The sequence below is a fragment of the Oryctolagus cuniculus genome, chromosome 4, assembly GCF_051225735.1.
Source record: "Oryctolagus cuniculus isolate XC-2025 breed Fujian yellow rabbit chromosome 4, ASM5122573v1, whole genome shotgun sequence".
Lineage (NCBI taxonomy): Eukaryota > Metazoa > Chordata > Mammalia > Lagomorpha > Leporidae > Oryctolagus > Oryctolagus cuniculus.
Window position 1 is genome coordinate 101,574,616 of NC_142870.1, and position 13,048 is coordinate 101,587,663.

Genomic DNA, 13,048 nt, shown 5'->3' on the forward strand with positions numbered 1-13,048 from the left:
TTTAAAGGCAGAAAGCTCATGGTGAAAATTGTTATTTCCAGTATGGGGGCTCAGGACTAGCAGAATGGATGCTGATTGAGCTTCAGGGAAATATCAAGGCTCATTACATCACCAAATTAGTTGAAAACCTCCTGGGATACCTACATTGCTTTACTGAGAGAATCCCATTGTGATCGTGGGGCATCATATTCTGTTTGGGAAAATCATCCACTGGAGAAACATTTTGCAGTCCTTGTCAAACACACTCCAGGGGAGCAAGACTGTGATGAGCTTGGTGGTAAGATTGGTACCCAGTACCTGGTGTAGCATTCATCAAAAACACAATCATTTTCAAAACCTGCATTAAACCCATTATCACCAGTGCCACTAGAGTGTATGAAAAAACTTCTGATTTTCCCTAGAAAGTTGTCAACTCCATGGGCTTATGTACCAGTGCCACCTCAAGGATGGCTTGCCTCTTGTTTCTCATTGGTGTCTTATTCTTGTGGACTTTTCCTTGGGGATACATTGCCCACAGGTCCCATTTCATTATCACAGCTTTCCAGAAATGTTGGACTGATATCATGCTTAGCTCAGATATGGGCATCTTCTACTTCCATGCCTTTCCCTCGGAGCCTTGAACACAGAATTGGGACTTGGATGACCATCAACCATTTCAAAAAGACCACAATGCATCAAAGATCTAAATCTAAGACCTTAAATCACCAAATTACTGGAGGAAAACATGAGGGAAAAGAGAAACAACTGCAAGACATTGGCCTAGTCAAGGACTTCTTGGATAAGACCCCAGAAGCACAGGCAATAAAAGGAAAACTAGAAATAGGATTATACCAAGCTAAGAAGCCTCTGCACAGCAAAGGAAACATTCAGCAAAGGAAGTGGCATTAAATAGAATGGAAGAAAACATTTGCAAACTATACAACTGATAAAATATTAATATCCAGAATATAAAAGGAACTAAAAAACTTAACAACAAAGCAAATAATCTAGTTAAGTATGAGTTAAGGATATTAACAAGCATTTTTCAAAGGATTAAATACAAATGGCTAACAGGCAGATGAGAAGATGCTGAGGATAACTATCCATCAGGAAAATGCAAATGAAAACCACAGTGAGATACCACCTCACTCCAATTTGAGTGGCTATTACCTCAAAATCGAAAAATGTACCCTAATACACTGCTGGCAGGAATGTAAACTAGTACAACCATCACAGAAAACAGTATAGAGATTCCTCAGGAATCTCAAAATAGACCTACCATATAACCCAGCCATCCCACTATTGGAAATTTACCCAAAAGAAATTAAATCAGCATTCAAAAGAGTTGTCTGCACCCCCATGTTTACACCGGCCTAACTCACAATAGCTAAGTTATCAACTGATGACTTAATAAAGAAATTTCACTTTATATAAAGACAGAATACTATTCAGTCATAAAAACAAATGAAATTCTCTTTTGCAACAAAATGGATGCAATTGGAAAACATCATGCTTAATGAAATAAGCTAGCTCCAAAAGACAAATGCTGTGTTTTCTCTGATTTTTGGTAAGTAATATACAGGAAACAAAAAATATAAAGTATATGAGTGAAATTATCATTTTGAGATTTGATTATAACTTGGAAGACTTGTCTATCCTCCTAAGGAATAGTGGTTTTTCTTCTTTCTACATGTTGAATTCTTTATTTAGTGGTACTTTAAGCTTCTGATTATAAAGTAATTTGAAAGTATGCCATTGTAAAAATTATAATAAAAATAAGAAAAAAAAGGAAGGGGGAGTTGGGGGTAATGGATTGAGAGAAGGACAATAGGGTGGGGAGTGTCATTAAGTTCCTTAGAGTATATATATGAAATACATGAAATCTGTCCCCTTTATATAAATAAAAATATTTATGTTTAGTAAACCCTAACCCCAAACCCTGACCTCTCAAGTTCACTGCAGTGTTTTGTTGTTACTGTTCTCATCAATGTGACACAACTTTGTACTATGTGTACTCATAATTCACACACCACCATCTGCTCCTTTGATATGACCAAATATTGCTACTATATGATTGAGTTGTCTAAAAATTATTTCACTTCTGTGTGTATCAGCCTGGGTTTGAAGTTTTTTACAGAAGTGAAACTAGAGAATACAGATGAAAAATGGACAAGCACCTCAATTTTGTGAAAACCTTGGAAACTTTCTGAGATTCTACCTGTTAGAGATTCTCTAATTAAATTCAATCTAAATCTGGAGATCTACAAACACATCAGTTGAGTCTCTCATCCCCCTTAGAATCTAATTTTTTGATGAGAACAAAAAGGCATGTTAGTGTTAATGATATATTGATGTTCTTTAGAAAATTATAATTATTAATCATAAATTTGCATATTGTTCTCATAGGACAATTATAATTTCCTTAATTATTTTCAATTCTCAAGAAGATATCTTGACACGCAGTGATCAATAAGGTGACTTCTGACCACAAACTACCAGGGTTCAAATCCTAACTCTGATGTTTTCTTGCAGTAGAGTGTTAGTTGGTATATTCTTTGTCCTTCATTTTCCTTATTACTAAAATGAGATTGTTTTACCTGAAGAGTTGATGGAGAATTAAAACAGTTAAAGTATGTGAAGTGTTAAAACAGATTATTTCTCAGTACTCATTAAATATTTATCATTTAAGTCTAGATTCTCTTAATTTAGCTCATTAATTTTATCTGATTGTATTCTGATTTTACAATTGCTGTATCTGTAGCTACAGCACTTTCCCCAGATAATCTGGAAAGCAATATAACACAGGCATAGTTTATTAGTCAGCTTTTCTTTACTGTAATTTCCTTTCCTGAAACAAGCTACATATGAGGGAAAGAGGCTTGTTTTGTTTTGGCTTATCATTCTGGAGGTTCACAATCCAAGCTCAGTCAGGCCCAGTGGTTTGGCATGTGATGGCAAGGTTCTTGCTGACAAGAATCCTGAGGCAGTGCAAAGTGTCGTGTAGCAGAAGCAGGCATGTTTCTATCTCTACGTGGCCCCGGTCAAGTCGCCAGGATTCCACGATTGAGGATCCACCCTGGAAGTGGAGGATATCCACATTGTGTAAGACAATCACCCTGTCTTACTGATTCCCAGCTGCAGGCACCATCACTGGATTAAGTTTCCATCTTCTTAGTGCCATTAGCATATGACTTTGAAGACCAAATCTTTAACACAGGGGCCTTTGGGGAACACTCAACATCCAAAGCAATATACAGAACACAACACATAGTTTAAGAAATTGAAATAAAAATGGAAATAAGAAATAGAAATGAAAGTGGAAAATTGGGTATTGGACCTATTGTGTGATGATTTAAGTAGGGATGAAAGGAGTAAAGAGTAGAAAATGGGTGGGGGCCAAACAAGCCAGACAGCAAATCAGCAATAGATTTTTTTTCCATGAAAAGAAATTAGCAAAATTTTGAATAATTTAAGTCATAAGTCTCAAGTAAGGGCAAACAGTTAAGCTGGACAAAATGAGTCAGATAGGGCAGTGGATATCAGAGAAGGGACTGTGTTGATAGGTGTTGGTTCTTACTGTTCTAACAGCATGTAAGATACATCCCCCCCAAATGTTCTCACTGGTATTTCACAAACATAGAACCTGTGGTAAAGGTAATTTGGTGGAGAGAGTCTTGATATTTTCCCCCACAAAGAAGAAACATTCACACTGCCTGAACTTGTCTGTCCTTGCCTCACTTGTTCCCAAGGCACTTCGCATGTTGTGACCACGAACCATCTCCACACCTCTTCTGTGCCTGATTCCCTCCCCTGATTTTATTTAAAGTGCTTTTACCAGCATGTGAGTAGGACAATTCTCAATTTATTGAAAATTTTATTTATTAATTTATCACTGCTTTAATTTCTAGCTTGTTTTTGATTTTGAGCAATTTGAATGCATTCCTTTTCTCTGTGGGTAAGTAGTATTTCTGCATTTTAAAAGCTTTTTTCTCCATTTTAGTCTCACTTACTTTCAATAAACTAAGCAAAATTGTACCATTTATTTATTTAGGTTTATTTATGGTTGTCATTTTTATTTGCAAGTTAATGTTTGTAATTCATTTACCACTTATATATGTTGGACCTCCAATACAGTAACCTGGTAATAATTCTATGTATTTTTCACTTTTTATGTAGTATCCTTTTGGGTAATGCATAATATTACTATTTAATTATATAATATTAGTGTATAATATATAGTAGATTATCTTATAGCACAATATTAATATATGGCATAGTACATACCCATATATAAGTATATATATATAATATTAGCATAATACCTATTTACTTCAAATTTAAATTGCTGTCCTGAATAATTTAATAAGTTCCTTTTTCTCAAGCAAAATTTCACTATATACGTAATGAGAATTTATTGACTTAATGAAAATAGCTTACAATGTGCAAGTATTCTATGTAATAGCTATTGTGAGCCCTTCTAAGGCACTATGCATAAAGGGTAATGATTTAAAATTATTATTATTACTTAATATTCAAATTAATACTTCAAATTAGTATTCTGGGTAATGGCAAACAGAGTGTTAATCAAGTAGATTTGATTCTGATAAAGAATTATCCACAGCTGTTGTATCATTTGACCTAAGGCATGACTGGACAACTCAGCATCAGAAATCTCAGATTGTTGTGCATTGATAAAAATGAAATAGACTGCAGCTGTGACCTTAAAGTTTAGAAAGGCTCTTATTTCTGATGTAGACCACCAACACATGGTGTGCATATTTCTATAGAACAGTCACAGGTGACCCAGCTGGCTCCTAAGAGGCGTTAAATTTAAATTGCAGACTGATTAGTAACAGTATCTTTAGGAATACACTGTGTGTGCATGTGTGAAGATTCCCATGACTATGTGCACTTCTCAGGGGAAGAGAGCATGGAAGAGATTATAATACAGCTGGCCAGAGAGTTACATTTTCTATGAATGCTTTCATGTAAGAGATGGGGTTTTATAACCACACCCTCTTTGGATATGTCCTAGAAATTTATTAGATACAATTTTTCCAAATCAGTTTAAACTCTGTATCTCAAAACATTTGTGCTTGCATCCTCTGGCTCTAAATAAATCTTCTATTTTCATAACTCTACCACAACAGTTGGCCAACTCATACTTCAGAATAGCATTAGATGGCCAAATAAGTAGCACCATCTGCTGCAATTTAGAGGAATCCTCAGTGGTGCTGTGACAGCTGTCTGGTTCTGAGTCCTGAACACCAAAACTCATTTGTCAGAGAGCACACACATTTTGTGTTAGAATGGCCATTTTCTATAAAAGGAATGATTTTTTTTTCTAACAATATTATACCCTATTTTTATGGAGGTCAGATTTCTGGAAATTATCATCTATGATTGCAAATACTGCCTCCAAATGTAGACATTGGAAAAATCGTGCCTCTGAGCAATAAGATATAATACCCAAATTTTTAAGTCATGCTTTAATGCATGAAAGTCATTATGCCCTCCCAAAGAAACTAATTATACTTATTTAGTATACAATCCCAAATAAGCTTGATTTTTGGTTTGTGAGCAAAGAGTATCATACAAGCTGCAATCTGAAATTAGATATACTGGGTTTATAACTGACTCAAACTCAGTAATTAGAAGTAAGTAGAGAGTATAGTGACTTGTTAAGTAGAACACATTAAAATAGAGACCATGATTTTATAAATAGTACAATGAAATATTTATATATTTACTTAATAGTACCTATCTGCTAGGATCTAGGCACTTTTCTAAATACTGGAGTGCATAAAAGGGATAGTAAGATAAAGTTTTTATACACAAAGAGTCTGAAATCTAGTCAAATGAGATACATCATTACTAATTCAAGGAAGATTATATAAACAATAGTAGAGGGACAGTTAATTTGACATGAGAACTCAGCTGAGGCTGATTATTTAAACCTCAGGACGGACTCTTCAAGGGTATGGCATTTATAATTGATTTTTTGGAAAGTTTGAATGATTTGAGCGTACAGCCTACTGAGTACATGGCATTCTATGTAAATAAAAGAATGTGATCCAGTTTGAAAACACAGAGAACTATGGGAAATAGAAAGGTCCACTATCTACTAGGGTGAAGCTCTATTTATGACCAGATCCCAGCAAAATGTCTGGCATATGCTAAGCTCTCAATATTTTTGCAATGAATGAATGAAGTGGTAATGAAGTTATATTTGGCGCAAAAGATTTAACATCAAATTAACAGCTTAAAAGTGTATGATTGTGAAGAACTAAAGGCAAAGTTTAACAGCAATGGAACCATCGTCAAGATGGTTCTAAAACATATTCCCATACGCTTCTGTATACTCAGTTCCTTCCATCACAATTGGTCACAGCTGTCCACTCATCTATTGCCTCTATAGATTACATTCCCTTTTTTGATAATTTGTATATACTTTGTTAAAAACATACATGTAGGGGACCCACCTATGGAGTGAACAGGCATAGATTTTGAAATACCTAATTATATGTTTAATAAAATATTTGACATGATAAGGAATTTCAGCTGAGCTATAATTTATTTTATGAAGAATAAAATGAGTATTCTAGAAATAAAAGCCAAAAAGTTGAGATGGATTTTAATGGCAAATTCAAATAGCAGAAGGAAGGACTAATATATTAAATAGAATACTAGGTCCTAGAAAATTTCACTGATGAAATGGAAGGACACGAATATGTAAAAGCGAACAGTGAGCTTAAAAATCGGGGAAAAAAGAAAGTCTCAGGTTTGTGTTTAAGCTTCAGGATGAGAGTGTTTGTGTGAGCATTGCTCTGCCCCACACATGCTCCTAAAAGAGTTTCACAGGTAAGTAGCCTGCTCCCAAGCATGTGGGGAGTAAAAGTTTCAGGATTCTTCTCTACCATAAAATAAATTTGAGCCAGATGTTGAAGCTAAAGCTGAGGGAAGAGCACAAATAACCTTTTAAAAAAATGAGGCCACTAGTAAAAGAATTTATATTTCCTTAGATCAAATGAGTAATTTTATATATGCTTTTAATTAATATAGCTTACATACAACAAAATACTCTCACTTAAAATGTCGATGTATTAAAATGTATGGAATATTTCCATCATTTTTTTATTATTTGTTTCTCTATTTGTATGAGTGGCAGAAGAGAGGGAGAGACAAGATATAAAGACAGCTTTCCCATCTTCTATTTCACTCACCAAATGGCTGCAATGGCCAACGCCAAAGCCAAGAGACTGAAAATCCAAGTCTCCCACAAGGGAGCCATGGACCAAAGTACTTGTGCCTTCATCCACTGCTTTCCCAGGTGCATTGGCAGGGACCTGGATCAAAAGCAGAGCAGCCAGGACCAGAATATTGCAAGGCTGTGTTGCAAGCTGTGCCTTACCCTGCACAATGCTGGGCCCTGCTATCATAACCAAAACTCCCGCATGCCTCACTTAGGTAATCCTCACACACTCTTGGTCACAGTCCACTGATCTACTTTCTATCGCTATAGATCAGATTACCTGTGGTTTTTTTCTTCTTTACATTGGGTTTGACTTCTTTTCCTCAGTAAAATGTCTTAGAGTTGTATTTATGTTATTCCACTTATAAATAATTAATTACTTACTGTCTGTGTAGTAGGATTCAGACATTTGATTAGTTTCTAGAGCTTGGATATTATAAATAGGCCTGACATTAACATCAACTCATAAGTTTTTCTGTGAATACATGTTTCATTTCTTTGAAGTTATTTGAAGAATAACTATGGTGTAATATAGTAAGTATGTTTAATTTGATTTTTGTAATAATCATTTTCCAAAGAGGTTGCATCATTTTATACTCCCATGAGCAATGTATGAAAATTTTAATTCCTCCATAAAACTGCTACACAGTCTTTGTCATATTAGTCACTTGATTGAGGATAATGTGGTATCTCATTTCAGATTTAATCAGTATTTACCTGATGGGTAATAATGTTGAGCATTTTTGATGTGCCTATTGATCAATATTATGTTTGTGCAGGATGATACGGTTGGAAGAAGGCACCTCAATTCTCAGTTTCTTCCCTGTTGACCTGGAAAAAAAGTGAAAATTGATTGCAATGTGTTGGTTTACATGGGGCATCCAAAGGATTAGTGGCTTCTGCATTATTTTATTGCAGAGCTCAGATGAGATCCAAAGTTTGGTTTGGATTTCAGGTTGGAAGCCACAGAGGCAGTGGTGGGCATGATAGTCTGTGAAAACTTTCCAGGAGACCACAGACCTGTGGATACCTTGGTGAAAGAGATTGCAGGCAGAGGTGTATAATAGAAAAGTTAAGCCCCTAGTGAGAAGCTAGGGAGAGATTTTTCAGCAAAATTAAGAGATTTAAAAACAATCATGTATTTGGAGTAATCAGAAAGAAGCACACATGCAAAGGCCTAGAGAAAATTCATACCCAGAAAAGGCCTGAGGAAATCCTAAGCTTTCACATCCAGCTGGTTAAGGAATGCTTTCCCTCTCACCGTGCCAGACTGCAAAGACTGCACAGGTGATGGCTTTCACAAATGTCTATATTCAACAAAATATCAGAAAGCATACAAAGAAACGGTGACACAGTGCCTATTGAAAGGAACAAAATAATATTCAGAAACCAACACTAAAGATACATAGACTTCTAACTTACTTGCCAAATACTTAAAATAAAAAAACTCAAATATTCTCAAAGTGAAAGGAAAGCACAAATAACTAAAGGAAATCAGTAAAATTGTATGTGGACAAAACTGCAATGTCATCAAAGAGAATTATTTTAAAAGAGTCAAACAAAAATTGTGGAACTTAAAAAATAGAACAATTGAATTTAAACTTTCACTAGATGAGTTCAATGGCAGATTCAAACACAACAGAAAAAGAATTATTGACCTTGAAGATGGGTCAACTGAAATGATTAATTATGAGAAGCAGAAAGAAATAATGAAGAAAAGTGAAGAGAACCTAAAGGGCTTGTGGGTTAAAATGAAGTGCACCAATATATGAATTATGTACATTTCAGAAAGAGAAAAGAGAGAGAAATGGGAAAAGAGCTTATTTGGAGAACTACTGGCCAAACACTTCCCAAACGTGAGAGAAAAAACAAATAGAAGCAACTCAACATGAACCAAGTTAGGATACATCTGCAGTGATTCACAGCAATCCACTTAGAACTGTAACAAGCCAATGTCAGTCTTGAAAGCAGCGTGATGAAAGGGATTCAGCACAGGCAAAACCTTCTCAATAAGGTTGTGGGTGGATTTTTCAGCAGAAACCTTGCAGACCAGATGTCATTTAGACAGTAGATTACAAACTGAAAGAGGGGGAAATTCCCTGTCAATTAATAATTTTCTATCCAGAAAACTGCTCTTCAAAAATGAATGTGATTGGGACCTGCATTGTGGCATAGTGAGCAAAGTGGCTGCCTGCCATGCCGGCATTCGATTTGGGCACTGGTTTGTGTCCAAGACCTGGGAGAACTCCTGGCTCTTGGCTTTGGGCCTGGCCAGGGCTGACCTTTTCAGCCATCTGAGGATTGACCAAGTGGATGGAAGACCTCTCTGTCTCTCCCTTTCTCTCTGGAACTCCAAATGTCAAATAAATAAATAAATCCTAAAAACAAAAACATAATGAAAATGATGGTAGAAGTAAAAGACTCCAAAATCAACAGAAGCTGCACTTTCAGCAATGGAGAAATGAAAATGGAGGACCCAACAGCACAGTACAACAATTAGCCCAACAAGCACATACAGAACATACAATCCAACAATAACAAAATACACATTTGTCTCAGCTGTACATGGAGCACTCTCCAGGGCTGGTTATATAGTTGTCAGAAGCCTTAATAAATTTAAAAATATCGAAACTTTAAAAAGTATCTTTTTTCTTCATAACAGTGAAATTAGGAAATAATAGCAGAACAAAAACCAGAGAACACACGAAAATATCAAAGTTTAACAACATATTCAATGAATATGAACAACCATGAATTAAATAGGAAGATGTAGGGGAAATTATAAAACATCTTGAAACAAATCAAAACACACAATATACCAAAACTTATTGGATACAGTGAAAGCAGTGCTGAGAAAAATTTATAGCTCTTAGTGTTTATAAAGATGAAGAAAAATCTCAAACTAGCAAGTTCACATTGTAACATAAGAAAGCAAGAAAAGGAGAAAAATGTAAGCCCAAAGTCATTACTATGCCCATTACCAATAAATAAATAAATAAGTAAGTAAATAAATACCTAGTATTGATGAGGATGTGAAAAAATCGTAATTTTCTATCACTAAAATGGGAATGTATAATAACTGCTATGGAAAACAGTCTACTGTTTCCTCACATAATTAAAAACAGAATTACATTATTATCCAGCAACTTCACTACTTGCTATAGATGCCAAAGAATTGAAGTCAATGATTTTAATAAATAAATAAATAGATAAGTAGAGGCCGGTATTGTGGCATAGATGGTAAAGCCTCCACCTGGGATGTTGGAATTCCATATGGGCTCCACTTTGTGTCCTGGCTGCTACACTTCCTAGCCAACTCTGTTATAACGGCCTGGGAATGGCAGTGAAAGATGGTCAAGTACTTGGGCACCTGCTGCCCACGTAGGAGACCCAGATGGAGCCCTGGCTTTGTGCTGACTCAGTGCTGGTTGTTGCAGCCACTGGGCAGTGAACCAGCAGATGGAAGATCTTTCTTTCTTTCTACTTGTCTCTCTCAAACTCTGACTTTAAATAAATAAATAAAACTTGCAAAACAAAACAAAAATTAATTGATGGCAATACCTTGAACAGATATTTGTACATTGCAGTTCATAGCAACATTATTTACAATAGCCAAAAGGTGAAAGCAATTCAAGTGTCCATTGATGGATGAATGGATAAACAAATTAAGTTCTACATGTATGATGAAATATTAAAAGTTTAAAAGAAATAAAACTATGGACACATACTGTGGTATGTATGACCCTTGAAGACAATATGCTAAGTGAAATAAGCCAGTCACAAAAGGATGTTTGTGGCATGATCACTTATATCAGATATCCAGAGTGGTCAAATTCATAACAAAAAGTAGTAGAGTGCTTTTTGGGAGAGCAGAGAAAGGGAGAATAAGAGATTATTATTTAATTTGTACAAAGTTTTAGTTTTGCAAGATGTAAAGAGTTATGGATATCAAAAGTGGTAACAGCTTCACAGTTCTTAATGCCATTGAAATGTACACTCAATGATGATAAAACGATAAACACTATCCACTCTCACGTTTTTAAGTTATTTTTTCCTTTTTATTATGTTTGTCAATTTCTAATGAAATTTCCACAAAATTGCCTCCTGTGAATTTGACTGGAATTGTCACTCAATTTTTTTTTTCATGCAATGTGTGGGTGGGAGCATTATTGTCTTTCCTCTGAATTATTTTTTCAAGAATGATTCTATAGTGAACAACTGCAGTAGATTAGGCATATGTTATCTCCATTTAGAACAAAGGGCAGATTTTCAAAAAGGCTTAGAAGATAACCACAAAGTGTTTCTTGGAACGCAGGACATACATGTTCAGTGTCCCTCAGAAATGCTTCAGATTCTCTTATCTCATAACACAAAATGCACTGTGTCTATTTGTTATCTAATAGTCTTTGTGTGACCAGGAGATGTCAGGGCTGAGGTAACTGGCAACAAAAAATGAAGAAACCCTGACTGCTTCTGTCACTGTGAATAACTCCTTAATCTCTAAGCAGGAGTCTTGTGTCTTCTGCCAGCAACCAAGAAACAGTGATATGATAACTTTTTAGTTTGCAAGTAGGGCAAAATCCTAGACCCTTCATCGTTCTTATCTGAGATTGCACAGAATCTGTAGGTTCAGTTGGGCAGAACCGGCATCTCTACATTGCTAATATTTCTCTGTCATAAGCATGAATGCTTCTTCATTTATTTATGTCTTCTTAATTTGCTTCAGCAGTAGCTTGCAGTTTAAATAATACAGATTTTACACATAATAAGAGCCTTCAAAATACATGAAAATTCATATTATGAAAAACTATACATAGTTTCAATGATTTTTGCACCAAAATACTTATTTGTAATTCCACTTTTCCATGATTCTCAAAGTCTTCTTGTATTTGTCAAGTTTATCACCAACTGACTATAGCTTTGAATGCCACTGTAAATAGTATTTCAAATCTTATTTTCCAGTTGTTTGCTGCTGGTACGTAGAAATACAATTGGTATTTGTGCATTGATATTGTACCCCAACAATATAAAGCAAACCATCAGTTCTAGTAGCTTTTTTGTAGAATTGGAATTTGTTTCATAAGCATAATTGTGTGAACAGGTAATAAGTGATTTTATTTCTTTGTTCATATTGTATCAATTTTTTGTTCTTGTGTATGGGTTAAGACTTCTAGTACAATGTTGAATAGATGTCTGAGGAGACAACTTTGCCATGTTTCTAATTATAGGGGGAAGTGTTTAGTTTTTCATCACTATGTATGTTACTAAAAGTTCCTCATAAATACTTTTTATCAGGTTGGAAGAATTCATTAGCGAAGCTATTTGTGCCTGACTGATTTGGTAAGTAATTTAGTTTAAATAATAGATATTAAGCTATTGAACTATTTTATTTCTTCTTAACTAGCTTTTTATTCTGTCTACATCAAAAAATTATCTATTTAGGGGCTGGCATTGTGGCACAGAAAGTTGTTGGGCAGCAGCCTGTGATGCCAGGATCCCACATCAGAGCATCAGGTTCGAGCCTCTGCTGCTCCATTTCCAACCAGTTCCCTTCTAATATGCTTAGGAAGGCAGCAGGGAATGGCTCAAGTACTTGGGCTGCTGACACCCACATAGGAGACCCAGATGGAGTTCTGAGCTCCTGGCTTCAGCCTAGGCTGTTGCAGTCTTTTGAGGAGTTAGACAACAGATGGAAGAATTCTGTCTCTGACTCACTCCACGCGTCACTTTGTCAACTAAATAAACAAAAAAATCTTCAAAAAATGTACATTTCATCTAAGTGGTAAAATTTATTTGCATAATTTTTGTTATATTGTT

At 35.3% G+C, this 13,048-nt stretch overlaps 1 pseudogene; it reads left to right on the top strand.

The window, feature by feature from the left end:
* The first annotated feature begins 18 nt into the window (after positions 1 to 18).
* Positions 19 to 401, top strand: LOC100343914 (chromosome transmission fidelity protein 8 homolog pseudogene; annotated as a pseudogene).
* The last annotated feature ends 12,647 nt before the right edge of the window (positions 402 to 13,048 follow it).